The sequence below is a fragment of the Jaculus jaculus genome, chromosome 16, assembly GCF_020740685.1.
Source record: "Jaculus jaculus isolate mJacJac1 chromosome 16, mJacJac1.mat.Y.cur, whole genome shotgun sequence".
NCBI classification, from domain to species: Eukaryota; Metazoa; Chordata; class Mammalia; order Rodentia; family Dipodidae; genus Jaculus; species Jaculus jaculus.
The window spans coordinates 37,844,046-37,866,983 of NC_059117.1; the positions used below are offsets into that span (position 1 = coordinate 37,844,046).

Here is a 22,938-nt window from a genome sequence, read left to right on the forward strand (position 1 = left end):
ACTACACTTATGTGTTTGTTTATGAATTTTTATAACCCACTTTATGCAATTAGATATATTCATGATATTATTTCAAACATGTGCTGGGCGTAGTGGTGCACACCTTTAGTCCCAGCACTCGGAGGCAGAGGTAGGAGGGTTGCTGTGAGTTTGAGGCCACCCTGAGACTACAGAGTGAATTTCAGGTCAGCCCGGGCTAGAATGAGACCCTACCTCAAAAAACCAACAACAAAAAAGTAACCAATTAAAATATATTAATGAGTCATTTTATATTTCTTTTTTCTTTCAGGCAAGCCCAGAGGACTGGCCTTCTTATTTCTTCATTTTTTTATTTTTATTTATTTATTTGAGAGAGACAGAGCCACACAGAGGGAGAGAGAGAGAGAGAGAGAGAGAGAGAGAGAGAGAGAGAGAGAGAGAGAGAGAAAATGGGTGTGTCAGGGCCTCTAGCCACTGCAAACAAACTCCAGATGCATGCACCATCTTGTGCCTCTGGCTTATGTGGGTCCTGAGGAATTGAGCCTAGGTCCTTTGGCTTTGCAGGCAAGTGCCTTAACTGCTAAGCCATCTCTCCAGCTCCACCTTTTTACTTTTAATGAGAGAGAGAATGGGCACACAAGGGCCTTTCAGCCACTGTAATTGAACTCCAGATGTGTGCGCCCCGTTGTGCACACGTGTGGACATCACACACTTGCATCACTGTGCATCTGGCTACACAGGACCTGGAGAGTCGAATATGGGCCCTTAGGCTTTGCAGACAAATGCCTTAACCACTAAGCCTGCCTCATGTTATATTTCTTTTCTTTTCTTTTTTTTTGGGGGGGAGTGTTAGATGTAAGGTCTCACTCGAGCTCAGGCTGACCTGGAATTTACTGTGTATCACAGGGTGGCCTCAAACTCATGGCAATTCTCCTACTTCTGCCTCCTGAGTGCTGGGATTAAAGGCATGTGCCACCACGCCCAGCTCCCATTTTATATTTCTTAATAATAATAAGTTTGAAATCTAATGTGTATTTTTCATTTACAATGTAGCTCAGTCGACACTAGTTGTTACAAGTACTCAACAGTCATGTGTGTTTGCTAGCATACAAATCAATCCATATCATCTGCTGTATTTACTGTTTTGGTTTTTCAAGGTAGGGTCTCACTCTAGCCCAGGCTGACCTGGAATTCACTATGTGGTCTCAGGCTGGCTTTGACTTACAGCAATCCTTCTGCTTCTGCTTCCCAAGTGTTGGAATTAAAGGCATGTGCCACCATGCCTGGCTAATCTGCTGGGGGGGGGGGGGTTGTTGTTTTGTTTTATTCCTTTGGTTTTTCGAGGTAGGGTCTCACTCTAGCCCAGGCTGACCTGGAATTCACTATGTAATCTCAGAGTGGTCTTGAAATCACAGCAGTCCTCCCATCTCTGCCTCCTGAGAGCTGGGATTAAAGGGTGTGACACCACGCCTGACCAGTCTACTGTATTTTTAAATGAGCCTGTCTCTTGAGTGGAATATAATATTTTGATGTACATCTATTCAGTTTTCTCCCTCAATTAGTGCCACTGTCATGAGATTTAAATCAAAATAGTTATGCATTTTAAAAGGCAAAAAGATTCATATGATCTGAAGAGAAACCAGGTTATGCATTTTAAATTTGTTTTATTTATGTATTCATTTGAGAGAGAAAAACAGGGACAGATAGAGAGAGAGAATGGGCACGCTAGGGCCTCCTACCACTGCAGTGAACAAACTCCAGACACATGTGCCCACCCCCACCCCCGTGCATCTGGCTTTATGTGGGTACTGAGGAATCTAACCAGGGTCCCTGGCCTTGCAGGCAAACACCTAAGTGCTAAGCCATGTCACCAGCCCCTGGTTATGCATTTTAAAGTACTTGCTCATATTTCAATAATAAGCAACAAAATAAGTCTATTGTTACCTTCACTGTCAGGGGAGAAACTGCAGTTATAATTCTCATTTTGAAACAGTGTCAATTCCACGCTGTCAACAAACATGTGGAGGCATGCCCAGTGCCACGCTAGGCGTCTTGGCCACATCAGCACAGACAGCATTGTCCCTGGGTTGGGAAAAATATTATGATGGAGTAAGAGAGACCATGAAATCAGGAGGCACTGCTAGGAACCCCTACATTTCTTATTTAAAGTAAAGGAAACATGGTGCCCACAGATGGCAACATGATGTAGCGGATGATCATGGGCTTTTGAGCTGGAAAAGCTGGACTTTAAAAGTGCTTCTCAGGGCTGGACAGATGGCTTGGTTGTTAAAGTGCTTGCCTGCGAAGCCTAAGGACCCAAGTTCAATTCCCCAGGACCCATGTAAGCCAGATGCACAAGGTGGCACATGCATCTGGAGTTCATTTGCAGTGCCTAGAGGCCTTGGTACACCTATTCTCTCTCTCTCTCTCTCTCAAATAAATAAATTAATTTTTTTAATTTAAAAAATAAAAGGGTTTCTCTATATAAGGTCATTTAGGCCCCATAGGAGGCATTCTCTGGTTGTCAGAATTGGTAGGTTCATGTTATGGACATCTACTAGGTCTTGCTAAATGTCCTCTCATGCCTGGGATGCACCCTCCAACAATTACTGGCCTCAAATGGCAAGGTCAAGAAACACTTTTTTTATTAAAAAAATTTTTTTTTTGATGTAGGGTCTCACTCTAGCCCAGGCTGGGCTAGAACTCACTCTGTAGTCCCAGGCTGGCCTCAAATTCACAGTGATCCTTCTACCTCTGCCTCCCAGTGCTGGGATTAAAAGTGTACACCACCACACCTGGAAAGAATTGCTATTTTATTTTATTTTTTTAATTTCTTTTTTTTTTAACTGTATTTTATTTTTTTCTATTTTACTTATTTTAGAAAGAGAGATAGAGGCAGATAGCAAGAGAGAGAGAGAGAGAAAGAGAATAGGTGTACAAGGGCCTTCAGCCACCATAAACGAATTCCCGACACATTCAACTACCTTGTGCATCTGGCTTACATGGATTCTGGGGAACTGAACCTGGGTCCTTTGGCTTTGCAGGGAAACACCTTAACTGCTGAGTCATCTCTCCAGCCCCCAAAACACTATTTTAAATCCTAATGGCCTCACTAACAAAATATACTAGCCTTGAGCTTAACCCCATCTTCTCATATGAAGGCAAAGAGTAACAACTGTACTACAGTAGTGATACCTGCAAAACTTATGTGTCAGACACAGGAAACCTAGACCAAGTTGAGGGCATGGACGTAGTGCACAGCTAGTGAGCAGCCAACAGGATGTCATCCCCTCCTATCTCTGAGGAGTCCCAAGCCATCAGCTTGAGGGTGGTGGACTCTCTTGACCATTCAGCTGGACGGATCACTTGCGCTCCCACAGCTTTCTGCCACAAAATTATGAATTACAATTAGAATTATGTAGATTTACTGGCCACAGCTTACTTTTCTTCATAAAGCTGAGGGGTCAAAACAGCAGGAGCCAGGAGCCAAAAGAGTAATAGGACTGAAGCCCAGGCATCTCCAGAGGGCTCTGATGCACTGCAATCACAGGATAATAGACTCGCTAGATGTAAATGGACAAGCTTACGTCACTCTTCCAGGAACAAAATCCATGACTCCAGCTTTCCAGAAACACCGGATGGTTAAGAGCCCTGTCACCACTCCTCGACTGTGGCCAGACCATGCAGCTAAAGTGCGTTAGCTGGAAACTTCCTCCTCAAATGGCTTCTTTAACACAAAGCAATGGCTCTGTAAACAGAGATATCTCTTTTCACTGCTTTTCTGCTTATGTCAAAAAAAAATTTCATGAACATTAAAAAATTTTAATTTAGGGCTGGAGAGATGGCTTAGTGGTTAAGGCATTTGCCTGCAGAGCCAAAGGACCTTGGTTCAATTCCCCAGGACCCACGTAAGCCAGATGCACAAGGTGGCACATGTGTCTGGAGTTCATTTCCAGTGGCTAGAGGCCCTGGCGCATCCATTCTCTCTCCCTCTCTCTGCTTCTTTCTCTGTCTCTCTCTTTCTCAAATAAATAAATAAAAATAAAGTTAAAAAATTTTTAATTTAAACATAAAATATGGCTCTAAATTCTAGACAAATTGATCCATTTTCCTGGGTTCAGGATTCTATTTTTACAGGCAATAACTGTCTCAGTTGTAGCCAATAATAACAATAGCCATTTTTTGAGTATGTATTATGTCCCATATGCTGGCCATGTGCACTTATTCCCATTTTACAGTTCAAGAAACCAAGGCCCAGAGAGATCTATTGGCATGACCAGTGTCCAGAGATAGAAAGTAACAAGGCAGGGCAGGAGACATGGCTCAGTGGTTAAGGCGCTTGCCTGCAAAGCCTTTGGACCTAGGTTCAGTTTCCCAGTACTCACGTAAGCCAGATGGTACATGCAACTGGAATTTGTTTGTAGTGGCTAGAGGCCCTGGTACCCATTCTCTCTCTCAATCCTCTCTCTCTCTTTGAAATAAATAAATTAAATTAACAAATAAAGAAAATATTTTTAAAAAGGAAGTGACTGGGCAAATTTGAAACCGGGGCTCTGGAAATCTGCCATCAAGCTGCTCTAACACGGCAGTGGCAGCAGCAGAAAAAGGACTTTTTAGAGGAAGCTGCGATATGATCTCTCGCTTGTGCTTCGGGCTGCTTTGCTGGAAGCACAGGTTCTCTGGTAGAGGAGCAAGGACTATGGGGTTGAATTAGACTGGAATCCCAGCCTGGTCACTTTAGATGTCTTATGGCAAAATTAGAATTTTACATTTACTTGGATGCTTATCCGATCTCCTCTATATACTTCAAAATATGAGTGATGATTAAAAACCAAAACATCTTGCCAGGGGTGATGGCACACGCCTTTAATCCCAGCACTTGGGAGGCAGAAGTCAGAGGATTGCCCTGAGTTTGAGGCCACCCTGAGACTACATAAAGTCCAGGTCAGCGTGGGCCAGAGTAATTCCTTACCTTGAAAACCAAAATCAAAAACAAAAACAAAAAATTCTTGCTATGCAGCTGAGGATAGCCTCTATGGTGGTTTGATTCAGGTGTCCCCATAAACTTTGGTGTTCTGAATGCTAGGTCTCCAGCTGATGACAATTTGGGAATTAATGCCTCCTAAAGGCGGTGTATTGTTGGGGGTGGGCTTATGGATGTTATAGCCTGCTTCCTCTTGCCAGTGTTTGGCACACTATCCTCTTGCTATTGTCCGTCTGATTTTGGCCAGAATGTGACGCCCACCCTCTGCCCATGCCATCATTTTCCCTTGCCATCATGGAGCTTCCCCTCGAGTCTGTAAGCCAAAATAACCCCTTTTTCCCCACAAGCTGCTCTTGGTCCAGTGTTTTCTGCCAGCTATGTGAACCTGACTGAAACAACCTCAAACTTGAGATCTTATGTCTTAATTTCCCAAGTGGTAGGATTATAGGCCAACCCCACTGTGCCTGGCTGAGTGCAGAGATTTGTCTCCAGAACCTAATAAAAAGTCACCACACGGGCTTAGTGGTGAAGGCACTTGCCTGAGAAGCTTAAGGACCCAGGTTTGACTCCCCAGCACTTGGGAGGGACAGGTAGGAGGATTGCCATGAGTTTGAGGCCACCCTGAGACTAATTCCAAGTCAGCCTGTGCAAGAGCAAAACTACCATGAAACACTGAAATAAAACGTGGGGATGGACTGATGGCTTGGCGGTTAAGGTGTTTGCCTGCAAAGCCTAATGACTCATGTTCAGTTCTCCAATACCCATGTAAATGATGTGAAAAGGGAGCTTGACAGAGTGATGGAAATGATACATAGAAAAGTAGTAGAAAATGCAAACTTAATTGAACAAGTCCAGAACTCTCTAGAGGCTCTCAAGAATAGATGGGCTGGAGAGATGGCTTAGCGGTTAAGCACTTGCCTGTGAAGCCTAAGAACCCCAGTTCAAGGCTCGGTTCCCCAGGTCCCACGTTAGCCAGATGCACATGGGGGCGCACGCGTCTGGAGTTCGTTTGCAGAGGCTGGAGGCCCTGGCGCACCCATTCTCTCTCTCTCTCTCCCTCTATCTGTCTTTCTCTCTGTGTCTGTCGCTTTCAAATAAATAAATAATTAATTAAAAAAAAAGAATAGAGTCAGCGAAGTGAAAGACAGAAACTCTGATCTGGAAGACAAGATGGAAGAAACAGTTTGAGAGTTCAAAAATTCAGTAAGTTCAAAAGTTCCTGTGAACATAACATGAGGGAATTGTGGGATACACTTAAATGTCCTAATATCAGAATCACTGGAATACCAGAAGGAGAAGAAATTCAGACCAAAGGCATGGAGGACTTATTTAACAAAATAATTGAAGAAAACTTCCCCAGTCTCTTGAAAGAAAGGTCAATCAAGATACAAGAAGCCAACAGAACTCCAAACAGACTGGACCAAAGGAGAAACTCTCCAAGACATATTATCATTAAGACTCTAAACATTGATACCAAAGAGAAAATCCTAAAAGCAGCTAGGGAAAAACAGCACACCATTTTCAAAGGTAACCCCATCAAAATTACATCAGACTTCTCAATGGAAACCCTGAAGGCTAGAAGGGCCTGGAATGAAACTCTCCAAAGTCTAAGAACCTATGGCTTCCAATCCAAACTACTGTACCTGGCAAAAGTATCCCTCATAATAGATGGTGAAAGAAAAACTTTCCATGTCAAAACTCAGCTTTACAGTTATATGAACACAAAGCCAAACCTACAGAGAATATTTCAGGAAATTCTCCACAGAGAAGAAACAAAACAAAACTCAAATGCCTACAAGAAGCAAATCACAGTAACCAAACTCAGAGTAGGCACAAAAAACTTCAAAGCCCATGAAAACACCAACAGACATCTACCATCACAATATGGCAGGGATCAAATCAAATCTCACAGTCATTACCCTAAATATTAACGGCCTTAATTCACCCATCAAGAGACACAAGCTAACAGGATGGATCAAAAAATTAGACCCCTCAATCAGTTGCCTTCAAGAAACCCACCTCACCACTAAAGACAGACACCTCCTCAGGGTGAAAGGGTGGAGAACAATATTCCAAGCAAATGGAAATAAGAAACAAGCAGGTGTATCTATGTTAACATTGGATAAAATAGACTTCAAACCAAAAATAATCAAAAAAGACAAAGAAGGCTACTTCCTACTTATCAAGGGGACGATCCATCAAGAGGATAATACAATCATAAATCTGTATGCACCAAACACAGGGGAACCACAGTTCATAAAACAAAACCTACTTGACAATAAAACAGAAATAACCACCAACACCATCATAGCTGGGGACTTCAATACACCCAACTGCTCAAGACACCATATGCAGCTGACACGAATATTGACAGTATATACCTGTTATTACATATGTAAACATATTACATAATACCACCACCCCACTAGATTTAATTGGTTCAATCTTTGTTTAAAAAAAAAAAAGTTAAATTCAAAAAAATTGGTGGGCATGGTGAATTCCAGATCAGCCTGGGCTAGAGCGAAACCCTACTTCAAAAAACATATCTATACCTATATTCCATCCACAAAGTTCTAATTAAAAAGTATTTCTATATTTTTTGTTTTGTTTTGTTTTGTTTCTGAGGTAGGGTCTCACTCTAGCCCAGGCTGACCTGGGATTTACTATGTAGTCTCAGGCTGACTTTGCACTGGAGGTGCACATCTTTAATCCCAGCACTCAGGAGGCAGAGCTAGGAAAATTGCCATGAGTTCAAAGCCACCCTGAGACTTCATCTGACTTTAGGTGGGTACTGGGCAGTTGAATCTGGGTCCTTTGGCTTTGCCGGGAAACATCTTGCTCACTACTAATGCTCAAAATACATTGGGTTAAGTAAAATATACTATTAAAATTAATTTAACTTCCATTGGTTTTTTCTTAAATCTTTTCAAATCTCACGATAATATTACTAGAAAGTTTAAATCTATCTCTCCTGAGTTTCATTTTTTTCTCTCTTATTTTCTGTCATTCTGGGAGAACCCCTCAGCTTCTTCTTCCAGCGAATCTATCTTCAGTTGAGTGCATTCTCCCATTCTGCCGCTCACTAGGTTTTATCTGTCTGCTGTGCTCTCTCTTCATTCTGTAACTCCGTAGAAATTGAGGAGGAAAAAATAAAAATAAAAATAAAAAAAAAGAAATTGAGGAGGAAGGACAAGTTGATGTCTTCCAGTCTGCTGTTGTGAACTGCATTCTTCACTTGCTATTTTTATTTTTTTGGACAGGGACTAGGGCTCGTTGGTGGCTTGTGTAGGAGAGCACGGTGCATCGGCCCACGGGAGCAGGACTGGAACAGCACTTGACCCAGGATGAGCTTCATCCCAGCCCCTGGGTCTTCACCAAGCTCCATTTCTTTGAGATATAGCTACAGCCACATCCAAAGACCTTGACTCTGGCCTCGAGAAGCACCTCACTTTTATGCTCCTTGATCCATAGCTTGGTGCGGGTAGAGCTGATGATTTGGTCAACGTGAATCCCAGCCACTGTGTCTGACATGTCCTGAAGCCAACTCACATAGCTGCCCTGGAGCCTAGGTAAGATAGCACAAGATCAGATATGTAAACATCCATTGAAAAATGTTGTCTCCAAAGCACTTGAAGGCAAATCTTAATAAACTTTTGATATGCACACTCTATTCACCTAGAAATTTTTACATAATCCTGAATTACAGATATGCAAATCAAACATTCACTGATAATAAACTCATTGAGAAATTAATTTTGGAGGCTGGAGAGATGGTTTAGCGGTTAAGGTGTTTGCCTGCAAAGCCAAAGGATCCCAGCTCCACTGTCCAGGACCCACGTAAGCCAGATGCACAAGGGGCCACATGCATCTGGAGCTCCTTTGCAGTGGCTGGAGGCCCTGGCATGCCCATTCTCTCTCTGTGTCTTTTTCTCTCTGAAATGGATAAATAAAATGTATTTTAAAAAGAAGTTAAAGCTGGGCGTGGTGGTGCATGCCTTTAATCCCAGCACTCGGGAGGCAGAGGTAGGAGGATTGCTGTGAGTTCGAGGCCATCCTGAGACTCCATACTGAATTCCAGGTCAGCCTGGGCTAGAGTGAGACCTACCTTGAAAACCAAAAAAAAAAAAAAAGAAGTTAATTTTACTTTTTTTCTGTTTGTTTTTTGAGGTAGGGTCTCACTCTAGTCCAGGTTGGCCTGGAATTCAATATGTAATCTCAGGGTGACCTTGAACTCATGGCGATCCTACTTCTGCCCTCCAGGTGCGGGGATTAAAGGTGTGTGCCACCCGTACCCAGCTAATTTTACTCATTTTTAATTTTCTATTTGTATGTATATGTGTAGATGTGTTGTTACACCAGGGTCTCTTTACTATTTAAATGAAGTCCAGATGCATTCATTACTTTAAAAAATATCTTTATTTATTTATTTGAGAAAGAAAGAGGTGGACAGAGAAAGAGAGAGAGTGAGTATGAGCGTCTCAGGGCCTCCTGTCACTGCAAAGGAACTCCAGATGCATGTACCACTTTCTGCAGGAGGAGGAGGGAATTAAACCAGGGCTAGCAGGCTTTGAAGCAAGCACCTTTAACCACTGAGCAATCTCCCCAGCCCAAGAAATTTATTTTAAAAAATAATTCTTTGATATATAATTTTACCATTTATTAAATATTGAAGCGAATTTGCATACTGATGAGATGATATGCTTGTTTACTTTTTTAAAGAATTAAATCTTGGCTGAATATTTGATAGTGAGAAAGTAGAGAGTCTTCAACTTTTTTAAGAGTTGGTCAGTGTTTTGACTTTATAGTCATCAGTGCTATGAATTCTCTTCACATAAACACACAATACAAAACGGTGTATGTTTAGAGCTGTTTCAGAAATCGTTGGAAATTCTGTCCTAATCCCAGGCTGAAATTCACTGAACCATTTTCTTTCTTTTTTTTTTTTTTTTTTTTGCTTAAGTCAGCAACTCAAACACCAATTTTAAAAAATCATTGTAACATAATAAAATCAAAAGATGTACTAATTTGATACCTACATGCGAAGGAGTGAGGGTAGGGACATATTAAAAGTCCTGTTTTCTGTCACTAAAGCATTATGTTTCCATAACAGCAGAATACTCTGTGTGTACAGTGTAAACGCTGCAACCCACAACACACAACACAACGTGAGCCACGGGCGCTTCACACAGCTTTGGTTGGCACCATGTGGCACCAAAGCAAGCCCAGTGCAAATCATGTGGTATGCTCAGAACCAAGGCTGCGGGGGAGTGGTTGACGTTGCCACAAGGACCTGATTCATTACACATGTGATTTTTTTCTTGGGGGGGGGGCAGTGGTTTTGAGGTAGGGTCTCACTGTAGCCCAAGCTAACCTGAAATTCACTGTGTAGTCTCAGGGTGGCCTTGAACTCACAGTGATCCTCCTACCTCTGTCTCCCCAGTGCTGGGATTAAAGCTGTGAGCCACCACGCCTGGCACACATGGGATTTTCAATTAAGTTTTGCTTGCTGCGCATTCAAAATCCTTTCACTTTAGAGCCAGTTTTTAAAAATATTTTATTTTTTAGCTCTCAGAACCTTCCTGCCTTCTCGCTCACATCTCGCTGCGCCAGCCTCCTGGCCACATTCCACCCTTCAGCCCACGACCAGCCCAGGAAAAGAGGAAAAGCCTAGCATCTTTTCTTATACCTTAGGGAAGCAAAAGAAATCATTTATAAGGCCTGGCGTGGTGGAGCACACCTTTAATCCTAACACTTGGGAGGCAGAGGTAGGAGGATTACCGTGAGTTCGAGGCCACTCTGAGACTACAGAGTGAATTCCAGGTCACCCTGGGCCAGAGTGAGACCCTACCTCAAAAAAACAAAAACAAAAAATCATTATAAGCCTTCATCATGAGGGAAATCGTGCATATCCAGGCCGGTCAGTGTGGCAACCAGATCGGTGCCAGGTTTGGGGAGATGATCAGCGATGAACAAGGCACCTACCACGGGACAGTGACCTGCAACTGGGCCGCAAATCTGTGCACTACAATGAAGCCACAGGTGGCAAGTATGTTCCGCCTGCTGTCTTGGTGGACTTAGAACCCAGGACCATGGACTCTGTTCGCTCAGCACCTTTTGGGCAGATCTTCAGACCAGACCACCAACTGGGCTAAGGGCCACTATACGGAAGGGGCTGAGCTGGTGCCTTCAGTCCTGGACGCGGTGCGGAAGGAGGCCGAGGGCTGTGACTGCCGGCCAGGCTTCCAGCTGACCCACTCGCTGGGTGGAGGCACAGGCTCTGGCATGGGCACCCCGCACTTCAGCAAGACCCGGGAAGACTACCCAGACCCCATCATGGGCACCTGCAGTGTCGTGCCCGAATCTCCGACACTGTGGTTGGGCCTTAACAACGCCACCCTCTCTGTCCACCATAGAGAGCACTGATGAGACCTCCTGCCTTGCGGGCACCTGAACCACATCGTCTCTGCCACCAAGGGCATTGTCACCACCTGCCTCCTCTTCCCAGGCTAGCTCGATGGTGACCTGCGCAAGTTGGCAGTCAACATGGTGTCCTTACCACGTGTCCGCTTCTTCATGCCCGGCTTCGCCCCTCTCTCCAGCCGTGGAGGCCAGCAGTACCGAGCCCTCACTGCCCCTGAACTCACCCAGCAAGTGTGCGATGCCAACAACGTGCTGGCCGCCCGTGACCCCTGCGGAAAAGGAGGCCTAAGGCAGATCCCTCCCTCACCTCAGGCTGCCTTCTCAGTTCCCTCCACTGCCCCTTTCCAGCCCTTTCCATTTGTTTCTGCTGCCTCTGTCCTGATTTTATCTTTTTTTTCTTTGCTTTTTTTTTTTTTTTTTTTTTTTTTTTTTTTAGGAGGGTAAACCATGCCTAACACTTGGGTAGGCACCCAATAAATATTTGTTGAATGTCTCCTCTCTCTTACCACTTTGGAAAAATCTAGATTTCTATCATTCCCCTGGATTGCCCTATATTTCCTTCTATACCCACTTCTCAGAACTATCCAATTAATACGTCTACTTTCAAAAACAGCTTTCCAGGAACTCGAGTCTCCTTCAAATCACATTAGGAACCAGCCTGGTGCTGAAGAACCCAGATATATGACCACTATCCCCGGGGTTAAGGGGAGAAGTTGCAGGCAGAAGTCACTGAGGAAAGATTAGGGGTTTCAGTCAGACAGATTTGGGGAGACAACCCACTGAAGCTTTAAAAGTCACACCTTCCAAGTCCTTCCACTCCAACCCCCCAGCTTCAGGAGCAGGTTAACAGTGTTATCTCAATTTGTAGTCTTTTCCTTCCCAGATATCCTGAGCCCTTGATGGTCTGCCCCCTGGAACCTTCCCTAGCAGATTCCTTCCTTTCCCTTGACCAAAGACGTATTGAGTGGATGGGGTGAAGCATTGGTCTGAACCTCCAAAACCCTGGCCACTTCTTAAAGTACACCCCGATGCGCACAAAAGTGTGTGCTGCCACACAGATGTTTGGGTCACTCCCCAGAGGAGAGGTAAATGAGCCCCCCATCTTTACAGGATCTTTTTACTATGGCCATTTGCGTCCTATCCTCGGTCTTTCCCTAGCCTACACTTCAGATTTCTACTTTTTGTTGAACTTGCTTTTTTCATATTTAAAAGATGATATTGCTCAAGAGCCAAAAATAAATGAGAATTGACAAAAACTATTTTATTTTTATTTGATAGAAAGGGAGAGAGAGAGAGAAAATGGGCATACAAGGGCCTTTAGCTACTGCAAATCAACTCCACACACATATTGCACTACATGCATAACACATGTTCCACCATATGCATCTGGCTTTATGTGGGCACTGGGAAATCAAACTTGGGTCCTTAGGCTTTGCAAGCAAGCACCTTAACCACTAAGCCATCTCTCCAGCCCTGTAGCCAAGTTTTTTTAAATTTTTTTAATTTAATTTTTATTAACATTTTCCATGATTATAAAAAAAATCCCATGGTAATTCCCTCCCCCCCCACACTTTCCCCTTTGACATTCCATTCTCCATCATATTACCTCCCCATCTCAATCATTGTACTTACATATACACAATACCAACCTATTAAGTACCCTCCTACCTTCCTTTCTCTTCCCTTTATATCTCCTTTTATTTTTTTTTTTTGGTTTTTTTTTGTTTTTGTTTTTGTTTTTTTTGAGGTAGGGTCTCACTCTAGCCCAGGCTAACCTGGAATTCACTATGGAGTCTCAGGGTGGCCTTGAACTCATGGTGATCCTCCTACCTCTGCCTCCCGAGTGCTGTGATTAAAGGCGTGCGCCACCATGCCCGGCTTATATCTCCTTTTTAACTTACTGTGTAGCCAAGTTTTTGATGACCCTCTACATACAACTCCATATGGTGTTACAAACCACAGTTTAAGAAGCTGGGCATCAGGACCACCTATACATGTAAAACACTGAGTACACCACCATGGAGATTAGACCCATCACCTGTTGGGCTCCCACAAGCAAAGGACCAATCACCTAAACTGCCTGTAGATGATCTATTATGGATGCCCCCCACTTGCATTTTTTAATTTTTACCCAAAGGGCCTGGATAGTGGACTATATAGGGAGAGAAAACATGGTGTGCCCACTCAGCTCACTCAGCTTTTCAAAAGGGTTGCTGGTTCTTAGAGCAAGCAGGAAGTCTCCAAACTCTTCTCTTAGAGTCAATTACCATTCCTCAGGTAAGTGGCCTCAAACTACACTGCACATTAAAATCCTTGGAAAAGCTGGGCATAATGGTGTATGCCCTTAATCCCAGTACTCAGTAGGCAGAGGTAGGAGGGTTGCCAAGAGTTTGAGGCCATCCTGAGACTACATAGTGAATTCCAAATCAGCCTGAGCTAGAGTAAGACCCTACCTCGAAAAACCAATAAATAAAATAAAATAAAATCCTTGGAAAGATTGTTTGGATTTGGGGAGTTGAAGTTATTTTATCATTGTGATAGAACACACATAGCCTATAAATCACAACTATAGCTATTTTAAAGGTTCAGTTCAGGGTAAATTCCCAATTTCATATAACACAACAATTACATAGTTTCAGAATATTTTTGTCACCCTGAAAGGAAAACACTATTTTCAGAATAAATTTGGAGAAATGGAAAAATATTTAGATTCTATTTCCAAGTGCCTGCGAATTTGGGAGTGGGGTCTTAAAGACAGATCACACAGTAACTCTCATGAATATTAATAATGTCACCTGTATATGTACTAAGTGTTGCCCAAACTGTGACTCTGTCCCTTTAATGTTGTCTTTGATAGTTCAATTCTACAATGAGCTACAAACTCAACCACTGGCAGTACTGAGACAAATAATGAATCACAGTGGACATGCTGATATAAAATGCAACAGTAAAGCAGAGGCATTTCTAACTTGATTTTTTCCCTTGAATTCCAATATTCCATATAATATATCCATGGAGAGTTCAGATATTTGTTATATATAATATATTAATTTTTGGAGTGTTTGTTTGTTTGTTTATTGAGGAAGGCTCTCATGTAGCCAGGCTGGTTTTGAACTTGCTACCTAGCTAAGAATGATCTTGAATGTCTGATCCTCCTGCCACCACCTCCCAAGTGCTGAGATTACAGTGCTGGTGACTGAACACAGGGCTTCACACATGCTAGATCCCCGATTCTCAAGAGCCACTTTCTAGGTTAATGCAAACAATGAGCACAGATGTTGGAGGTTAGTATCAACAACAAAAGGGGGCTGGTGAAATGGCTTAACAGTTACGGCGCTTGCCTGTGAAGCCTAAGGACCCATGTTTGACTCACCAGGTCCCATGTAAGCCAGATGCACACAGTGAAGCAGGCACAAGGCCGCACATGTGCACAAGGGGTTGCATGCATCTGGAGTTCAATTGCAATGGCTGGAGGCCCTGGTGTGTCAGTTCTCTCTCTCTCTCTCGCTCTCACTTTCTTGCATTTAAAAAAGAGGTATAAGTTTGTTAAGCCCTAGAAAGAATGTTTAACTAATTTCTTTTCTAATTTGGGACTTTGGTGACTATTTAAGCATTCAGTCACCAAAGGCCCATGTGTCATACCTCCCCCTTATTTTACATCATCATTCACAACAAGCTTCATCAGACACCTTTCAAGGAACATCTGTGCAGCCCTGTGGAGCAGGCAGACAGTATTACTGGCCTTCTCTTCACAGGGGTATGTCAGTTAGGGGCTTTGGGCTGCAAGTAACAGAAACCACAATTTAAACAACAAGGAATATTTATTATCTCACAAAATTATTACAAATAGAAACAAAACTGGCTTCCCTACAGGAGATGGAAGTCAATTAAAATCACTACTTTATAAGATAAGAGTTTATATTTCTATCAGTACCTACAAATGACTCATACAATGACCATGACAAATGACAATTTTGACAGATATGCTGTAGACTGCATATGTTCCACTGAAATGGAAACTATTTTATGCATCCTCAACAATGTCATGTAGTTATATTTGTTTAGTCATTGGAGATTTGAATAAGCAAATGTCTATATTTAGAACTGTTTTTTTCTTAAAGAAAATCACTTTTAAACTTAAGGTTCATTTTATTTATTTGAGAGAAAGAGAGAGAATGGGCACACCAGGGCATTCAGCAGCTGTAAACTAATTCCAGAAGCATGCACCACCTTGTGCATCTGGCTTACATGGGTCCTGGGGAATCAAATCTGGGTCCTTTGGCTTTGCAGGCAAGCACCTTATCTGTTAAGCTATCCCTCCAGCCCTTAACAGACATTTTATTTATTTATTTGAGAGAGAGAATGGGCACACCAGGATCTCTAGCCACTGCAAACAAACTCCAGATGCGTGTACCACCTTGTGCATCTAGCTTACATAGGGACTGCAGAATTGAACCTGGGCCCTTAGGCTTGGCGGGCCAACGCCTGAACCACTAAACCATCTCTCCAGTCCCCCAAATTTTATTTATTTGTTTGTTTTATTAGAGAAAGAGAAAGAAGCAGATAAAGAGAGAGAGAATGGGCACGCCAGGGCCTCTAGCCACTGTAAAGGAACTCCAGCTGCATGTGCCGCCTTGTGCAGGCCAATGCCTTAACCACTGAGCAATCTGCCCACCCCTCCCCACTTTTTTTGAAAGACATTTTTAAGGTTATGTTTTACAATTTCTGGTTCATAATTTCTTTTTTAAAAACATCCTTTTTTTGTTTTTTTCCTTTATTTGTACTCGTGTGTATGCAACAGGGTCTCTTGCCACTGCAATTAAATGCCCATCTGACCTTATATGGGTGAATGAGGAGATAATTAAGGCCTGGCGCTTACTCTGTAGCCCATGCTGTAATGGAACTGAAGGCAATCTTCCTACTTTGGCCTCCCAAGTGCTGAGATTCTTAAAAAAATTAAAATCTCACCAGGCATGGTGGTGCATGCCTTTAATCCCAGCACTTGGGAGGCAGAGGTAGGAGGATCGTCAAGATTTCAAGGCCACCCTGAGACTACATAGTGAATTCCAGGTCATCTTGAGCTAGAGTGAGACCCTACCTCAAAACAAACAAACAAACAAACAAAAAAGTTAAAATCTCTAGAACCAAGGAGAAGGTCAGGACATGAGAGTAGAGTTAAAGAGCATACCAGACTCAAAGTGACTCGGTTGTAGAGAACTTGTCCAGGGTGAGAAACGGCCAACATGAGAGCAGTTTCTTTTTGAAGAAGCCCCTGAAACAGAGGGTGAAGCCATGTTCAGCTAGGATCCTGGGGAATAAGCTATGGGGCTTGAGCAAGCAGTTGCTGAAAGCCAAAATCCTCAAAGAGCATTCTAGGATACAAAGTCACGGAAAAGAGCCAAGCAGGAGGGCCTGAGTTCAATCCACAGCACCCACATAAAACGTTGCGTGCACACATGTAATCTCAACCCGAATGAGGGAGGCAAAGAGATATCTGGGGCTCACTGGTCAGCCAGTCTGGCCTACTCAGTGAGATCCAGATCAATAAAAGACCCTGACTCAAAGGAGGTGAGCAGCATGCCCGAGGACAACACATAATGTTGGGTTTTTGTTATTGTTGTTGTTTTGTTTTGTTTTTTCAGGGTAGGGCAGTTCCAGTCCTTCTACCATAAGATGGGAAGTAAAGTCAGGGGAATCCCAGAATTCCACAAGCCAGAGCCTGGCATTCACAGCAATAAACAAGAGACTCCGCGTCAAACAAGTTGGAAAGCAAGGACAGACACTCAGGGCTGTCCTCTGATCTCCACATACACGCTGTGAAACGTGGATGCCCACATTCACAGACACAAACACACATACGTCCCACACACTCACACACAAAGACAATAATGACACAGATTATTTATATAAACATTTACTAAGTTTGTTACTGTTATTTAATATAAATTCTTAACTATTTAAAAGTTTGTCAGCTTTGTTATACAATGTGATAGAAAATTTAACCTATGTGAACAAAAGTTCTCTGGGGCCTTCAATAATTTTTAGAATATAAAGAAGCCTTGTGACCAAAAATTTAACATTGGGCTGGAGAGATGGGTTAGCAGTAAAGGCACTTGCCTGCAAAGCCAAAGGACCCAGGTTTGATTCCCTAGGACCCACATAAGCCAGATGCACAAAATGGGGCCTATGTCTGGAGTTCATTTGCAGCAGCTGGAGGCCCTAGTGTGCCCATTCTCTTTCTCTCCCCACCTCTTTGTCTCTCACAAATAAAGAAATCAAAACAAAATATTTAAAAAAAATTTTTTTATTTTTTTTTTTTGTTTATTTATTTATTTATTTATTTATTTATTTATTTGAGAGTGACAGACACAGGGAGAAAGACAGATAGAGGGAGAGAGAGAGAATGGGCATGCCAGGGCTTCCAGCCTCTGCAAACAAACTCCAGACGCGTGCGCCCCCTTGTGCATCTGGCTAACGTGGGACCTGGGGAACCGAGCCTCGAACCGGGGTCCTTAGGCTTCATAGGCAAGCGCTTAACCGCTAAGCCATCTCTCCAGCCCATATTTTTAAAAATTTAAAAGTACCAGTTAAGTAGAGATATAAATGTTTCTGAATTTATAGTACATAGTAACAAGCAGGTCTGGCCATTACCAGTACCATGCAAACTTTAGGCCTTTGTATTTGAATCGCTACATTTATTAAATTAAGTTTCAGGATTTAGGATGGACTTGTGAGGTTAGTTGTGGTTGATTTTATGCGTCAGCTTAGGTGATCCACAATGCCCAGATTTGATCAGACCTTGTTCCGGGTCTATCTGTGACAATGTTGATCAGATCTTATTCTGGATCTATCTATGCGAATGTTGGACTTTTGGTGGGTTGGGTTGGCTGATTGGTTGCTTTCAGCTTTTATTTGGTTTTGGTTTGGTATTTGTTTGTTTTTGAGAATGAGCCTTACTATGTAGTGGTGGCTAGCCTTGAGCTTGCAAACCACAGCCTCCTTAGTGCCATGATCACAGGTATACTGGATTTGTGAGGGAGTATTTTGTGAATGAGATGTACATGTAAATTGGTGGATTGTGATGATTAATCTTGGTGGTCAACTTGATAGGATTGAAATCACCATGGAAACATAATTTCCATGAGGGATTTTATAGATTAGGTTAATTATGTTCAGGAACTTGTAAGGAGAGATTCTTTTCAAAAGGACACAAAGGTATTAACCATAATGGGGAAAATAGATAAGCTACAACCTTAAAATATGTATCTTCTTTTTTTTTTCTTTTGATTCTTTGAGGTAGTTTTATTCTAGCCCAGGCTGACCTGGAATTCACTAGGTCGTCTCAGGGTAGCCTTGAACTCACAGTGATCCTCCTACCTCTGCCTCCTGAGTGCGGGATTAAAGGTGTATGCCACCACACATGGCTCACATCTATCTTTTGTTTATTCAAGGGCACCAATGAAGAGTAAGAAGGTAACCAAACAGTAGGAGATATTTGATACCTGACAAAGGGCTGGAATCTAGAATATAAAAATTTAATTTGGGCTGGAGAGATGGCTTAGTGGTTAAGCATTTGCCTATGAACCCTAAGGACCCCGGTTCAAGGCTCGGCTCCCCAGGTCCCACGTTAGCCAGATGCACAAGGGGGTGCATGTGTCTGGAGTTCGTTTGCAAAGGCTGGAAGCCCTGGCGCGCCCATTCTCTCTCTCTCCCTCTATCTGTCTTTCTCTCTGTGTCTGTCACTCTCAAATAAATAAATAAATAAATAAAATTTAAAAAAAATTAATTTAATAAGAAATGGTTATATTGATTAAAAATGAGAAAATACTCATTTTATAAGTATTAACTCCCAGTGACCAATAAACATATCAAAAGTTGTTCAACTTTGTTAATCACTAAGAAACAAGAACCAAAGCAACAATAACATACTACAACATGTCTAACAAACTATCTGAAGTGAAAATAACTTGGAATTACCAAATGTTAACCAAAAGTAAGCAAGTGTTACCCTTGGAAATGTCTATATTGAAAGAACCATTTTGGAAGTTCCTGTTACAGTGTCCCCTCAGGCTGAATTGCAGGCACACCCTATGACCCACTTCTAGATCTGTGCCTACCAAAAATGCAGACCTAGTCAGCAACGGATTTATACAGAAATGTTTGTAATCCACAAGTGAAAATTGTCCATGTAACAAGAGAATGGGTAAGTATATGTGATATACTGGATTTTAAAAAATGGAACCCCGGAGCAAAATGAGGAAAACAAGAGAACTAATCTGTTGCAGCTAGATGTGAGAACGGTTGTTATTCTTTTGTTGTTTTTGGTTTGTAGGTACACTCTAGCTCAGGCTGACCTGGAATTCACTATGGAGTCTCAGGGTGGCCTTGAACTCACGGTGATCCTCCTACCTCTGCCTCCCAAGTGCTGGGATTAAAGGTGTGCGCCACCACGCCCGGCCAGTTGTTATTCTTGGCAGATTGGAGACTGGTAGGGGCCATAGGGGGCATTACTAAGGAAGCAAATGAATCTCTTTCTTGTTCTGGATTCTGATTGCTTAAGCATATTTCTTTGTGAATATCACACACTTCCTTGTCTGTATCACTATATATCAAGAAAAAGCTTGACAATCAAATGTCATTTTCATGATAATTCTCAACATTGGCAAGGGAACAGTACAATAAGTACTTTTATATACTGTTGGCAGAACTGTAAGCTTTAGTCAACCTTCTTGGAAAGCTGATTAGCAGTATTTATTAAAAATATTTCAAAGTTAGCGGTCTTTGACATGCTAATTCCATCTACATGAATCTATCTCAAGGTAATAAGCCACCCAATAAAATGGCAAGGGAAAAATTTATGATTGGATATAAAACTATGGACATTATGTGCAGGCCAAACTATCTAAAATACATTAAGGAACAAAAGAACTCTTTCTCACTCCCCTGTGAGGTTTTAGCAATAAGGTAGCCATTACAAGTCAGTAGGAGATATCTTACCAGATCTTGGTGGCACTCTGACCTTGACCTTCCTCATTTCCAGAACTATGAGACAAATATTTATTGAATGAGCCATTGTACGGTGTTTTGTTATAGCAACACAAGCACATTATGACAATGATCAATATTTATATGGATAATTGTAACTACTCATTTCATTATTTTCACAAGTTCCCTCAAATTGAATTACTGTTTATTGTTTACAAAGTCTAATTTTCATTAACGTGTAAGGAAACACCTCCCTTTTAAAGGTCAAATGATGGAGAAGAACTACAAAGCAAAAATTAAAAGCTTCTCATTAACATCTTCTCACACTAGTGTGCCCCTTGCTGGGTTTGGTTTCTCAGAGGTGAACACCATTATCAGCTTATATATTTATCTTTTAGGTCTTTTGCTTAGCATATACAAACATGTGCACATAGATAAGGAAATATGCTTTTAGAGGTTTTTGTAAAACATCAGTGCTTACCAAAGACCATGGAAGCTGGATTTTCCCAGTAAAGTGGTTTTATTGTTTGTCCCTCTTTATAATTTAAAAGGTTGCACAGCTGCACACCAAGTCCTTTCCTGCAACAATAAACAGCTTAGTATTTGTGTCCATACCCCTAGCCCCTCCCCCAATGCCTCCTTAATACCTGCTTAGCCTCATGGATCCTTCTGACATATTGTAAAATAATTTACTCACACTGAGTAATTATAAGTTTGGATGCTAATATGCCTGGCTCTACATACACCATTCTTTTTTGAAAATAATATTCACTATAACACATTACTTTCATAGTTAGACATTTGAGAGGTACACATTCTTTTATTTTAAAGGAATCAGCTAGAGGCACATTTTCAATATGATTCAGGTCTCCTGGACAGAGCCCTGCCTGTTCATTAGCTGTGAGGCAGGAAGTCTACTGCCTTTAATTTTTCATCAAAGATTGTTTGTGGAAGGGTGCCTCGCTGATATGGAAAGGCATTCTTACCCTGAGCACTGCATCAATAAAGCTGCTGTTTGCATAGCAGAAAAGCCAAATTATTACTTAGGAGCTTCCCGGAGGGAGCTTGCTTTGCACCTAATGCATTATTTGTCTAAATATCAAGAGAATGCAATGATTTTCATAAGTATTATTCATGCTCAGAAAACAGCTGTTGGTTGAAGATTTTGTAAATCACATGCTCCTCTGTCACCTTAGATTACACTCCGTTCTACACGTTGCTGACACCTGTCTCGGCCTATGTTTCTATCATTTTAGGTCTTGTTAGTTTAAGTATTTACCTAGGCCCCCACCTGGCTTTCTGTCTCAGTGGGGTGCAGGACACTGACTGCAACAGTCAAGAGTTAAACAGAAGTAATTCCAAATTTGCTGACATCCCTCAAATGTCATTAAAGAGAATCCAATGCACAGCCCATGGCCACCACTCTCCAAATGTTCCTTCCTTATTTCTCTTCTCAACAATCCGTCCCCAAGCCTCTCTCCTCATGTCTCACTCTGGTCTATCCCTTTTCTTTCTTTCTCTCCCTCCCTCCTTTCTTTCTTTCTTTCTTTCTTTCTTTCTTTCTTTCTTTCTTTCTTTCTTTCTTCCTTTCTTTCTTTTTTCAAGGTAGGGTCTCACTCTAGCCCGAGCTGACCTGGAATTCACTATGGAGTCTCAGGGTGGCCTCGAACTCACAGCAATCCTCCTACCTCTGCCTCCTGAGTGCTGGGATTAAAGGTGTGTGCCACCACGCCCCGCTGGTCTCTCCCTTTTCAAAGCCAATTCCCACCCTCGCTCCTCCATTCTTCTCTAGTGCATTACCTCCTCGGTTGTGGGGAGAGGAGAAGGTTGAGGAGGAGTTAGGACTGAACAATCTTCATTAGACAAGACCAGACTCTACCAAGAGGATGGGAAAAAGTATGAGATACTGAGCGAGATCATTTCTTGAACTTGTTCAACATGTCTCTACTGATCTGGAACTGAGGCATATTACAGCTGGAGTTATTTTGGAGAATCAAGCTTTGTTTTGTTTTCTTTTTCCTTTGCAGTTGGATGGCTTTGCTGAGAAGAGAAGCAAAGTAACATTTACTGAGTGGGCCATAGTGCCCAATGCCCTTCATGCTCTGTTTGTTTTAGCTAAGTTAGTATTACGAAGGAGAATGCACCACCGTCTCCCTTATAAACATGAGGTTTGCAACACACTTTCTTAGTGTATCTGACTAGCTCATAAGGAGCATCAAGGAATTGTCCTGTCAAAGTGTCCCATCTACAAAGGTACCTTCCTCTCTGGCTAAAACTGAATAGACCAGGGGTGTACGTGTGATATGAGCTGAGCCAATCATATTCTCTCTCAAGAATTTGGATGTAGGCTCTGGGATGGCAGAGGCTGGTGCTGTAACCAGTCAGTTTGCCCTCTCAGGAAGCACCTTTTCTGGCTGACGCCTATGGTGGGCGGCAGTGGGGAAGCTGGCCGAGTCAAGTGACTCTGCTAACCCTAACCCGCTGATGAAAAGGCTGGGAGCTTGGGAAAGCTGGTGGGGACAGTGGGTAGTATCTTTGGGGTAGGGACAAAAGAAGAATGATTGCTCAGA

General features: G+C 42.4%; 1 long non-coding RNA gene and 1 pseudogene across 1 annotated transcript; one reads left to right on the plus strand and one right to left on the minus strand.

Moving 5' to 3' along the window:
• Positions 1-10,852: 10,852 nt before the first annotated feature.
• Positions 10,853-12,127, plus strand: LOC101603461 (annotated as a pseudogene).
• A 4,475-nt stretch (positions 12,128-16,602) lies between these two features.
• On the minus strand, positions 16,603-20,943 carry LOC123455367. Its single transcript, XR_006633853.1, has 3 exons — positions 20,850-20,943; positions 20,381-20,425; positions 16,603-16,655 (listed from the first exon to the last, which is right to left on the minus strand). It is a non-coding gene; the product is annotated as an uncharacterized LOC123455367 (long non-coding RNA).
• Positions 20,944-22,938: the final 1,995 nt, after the last annotated feature.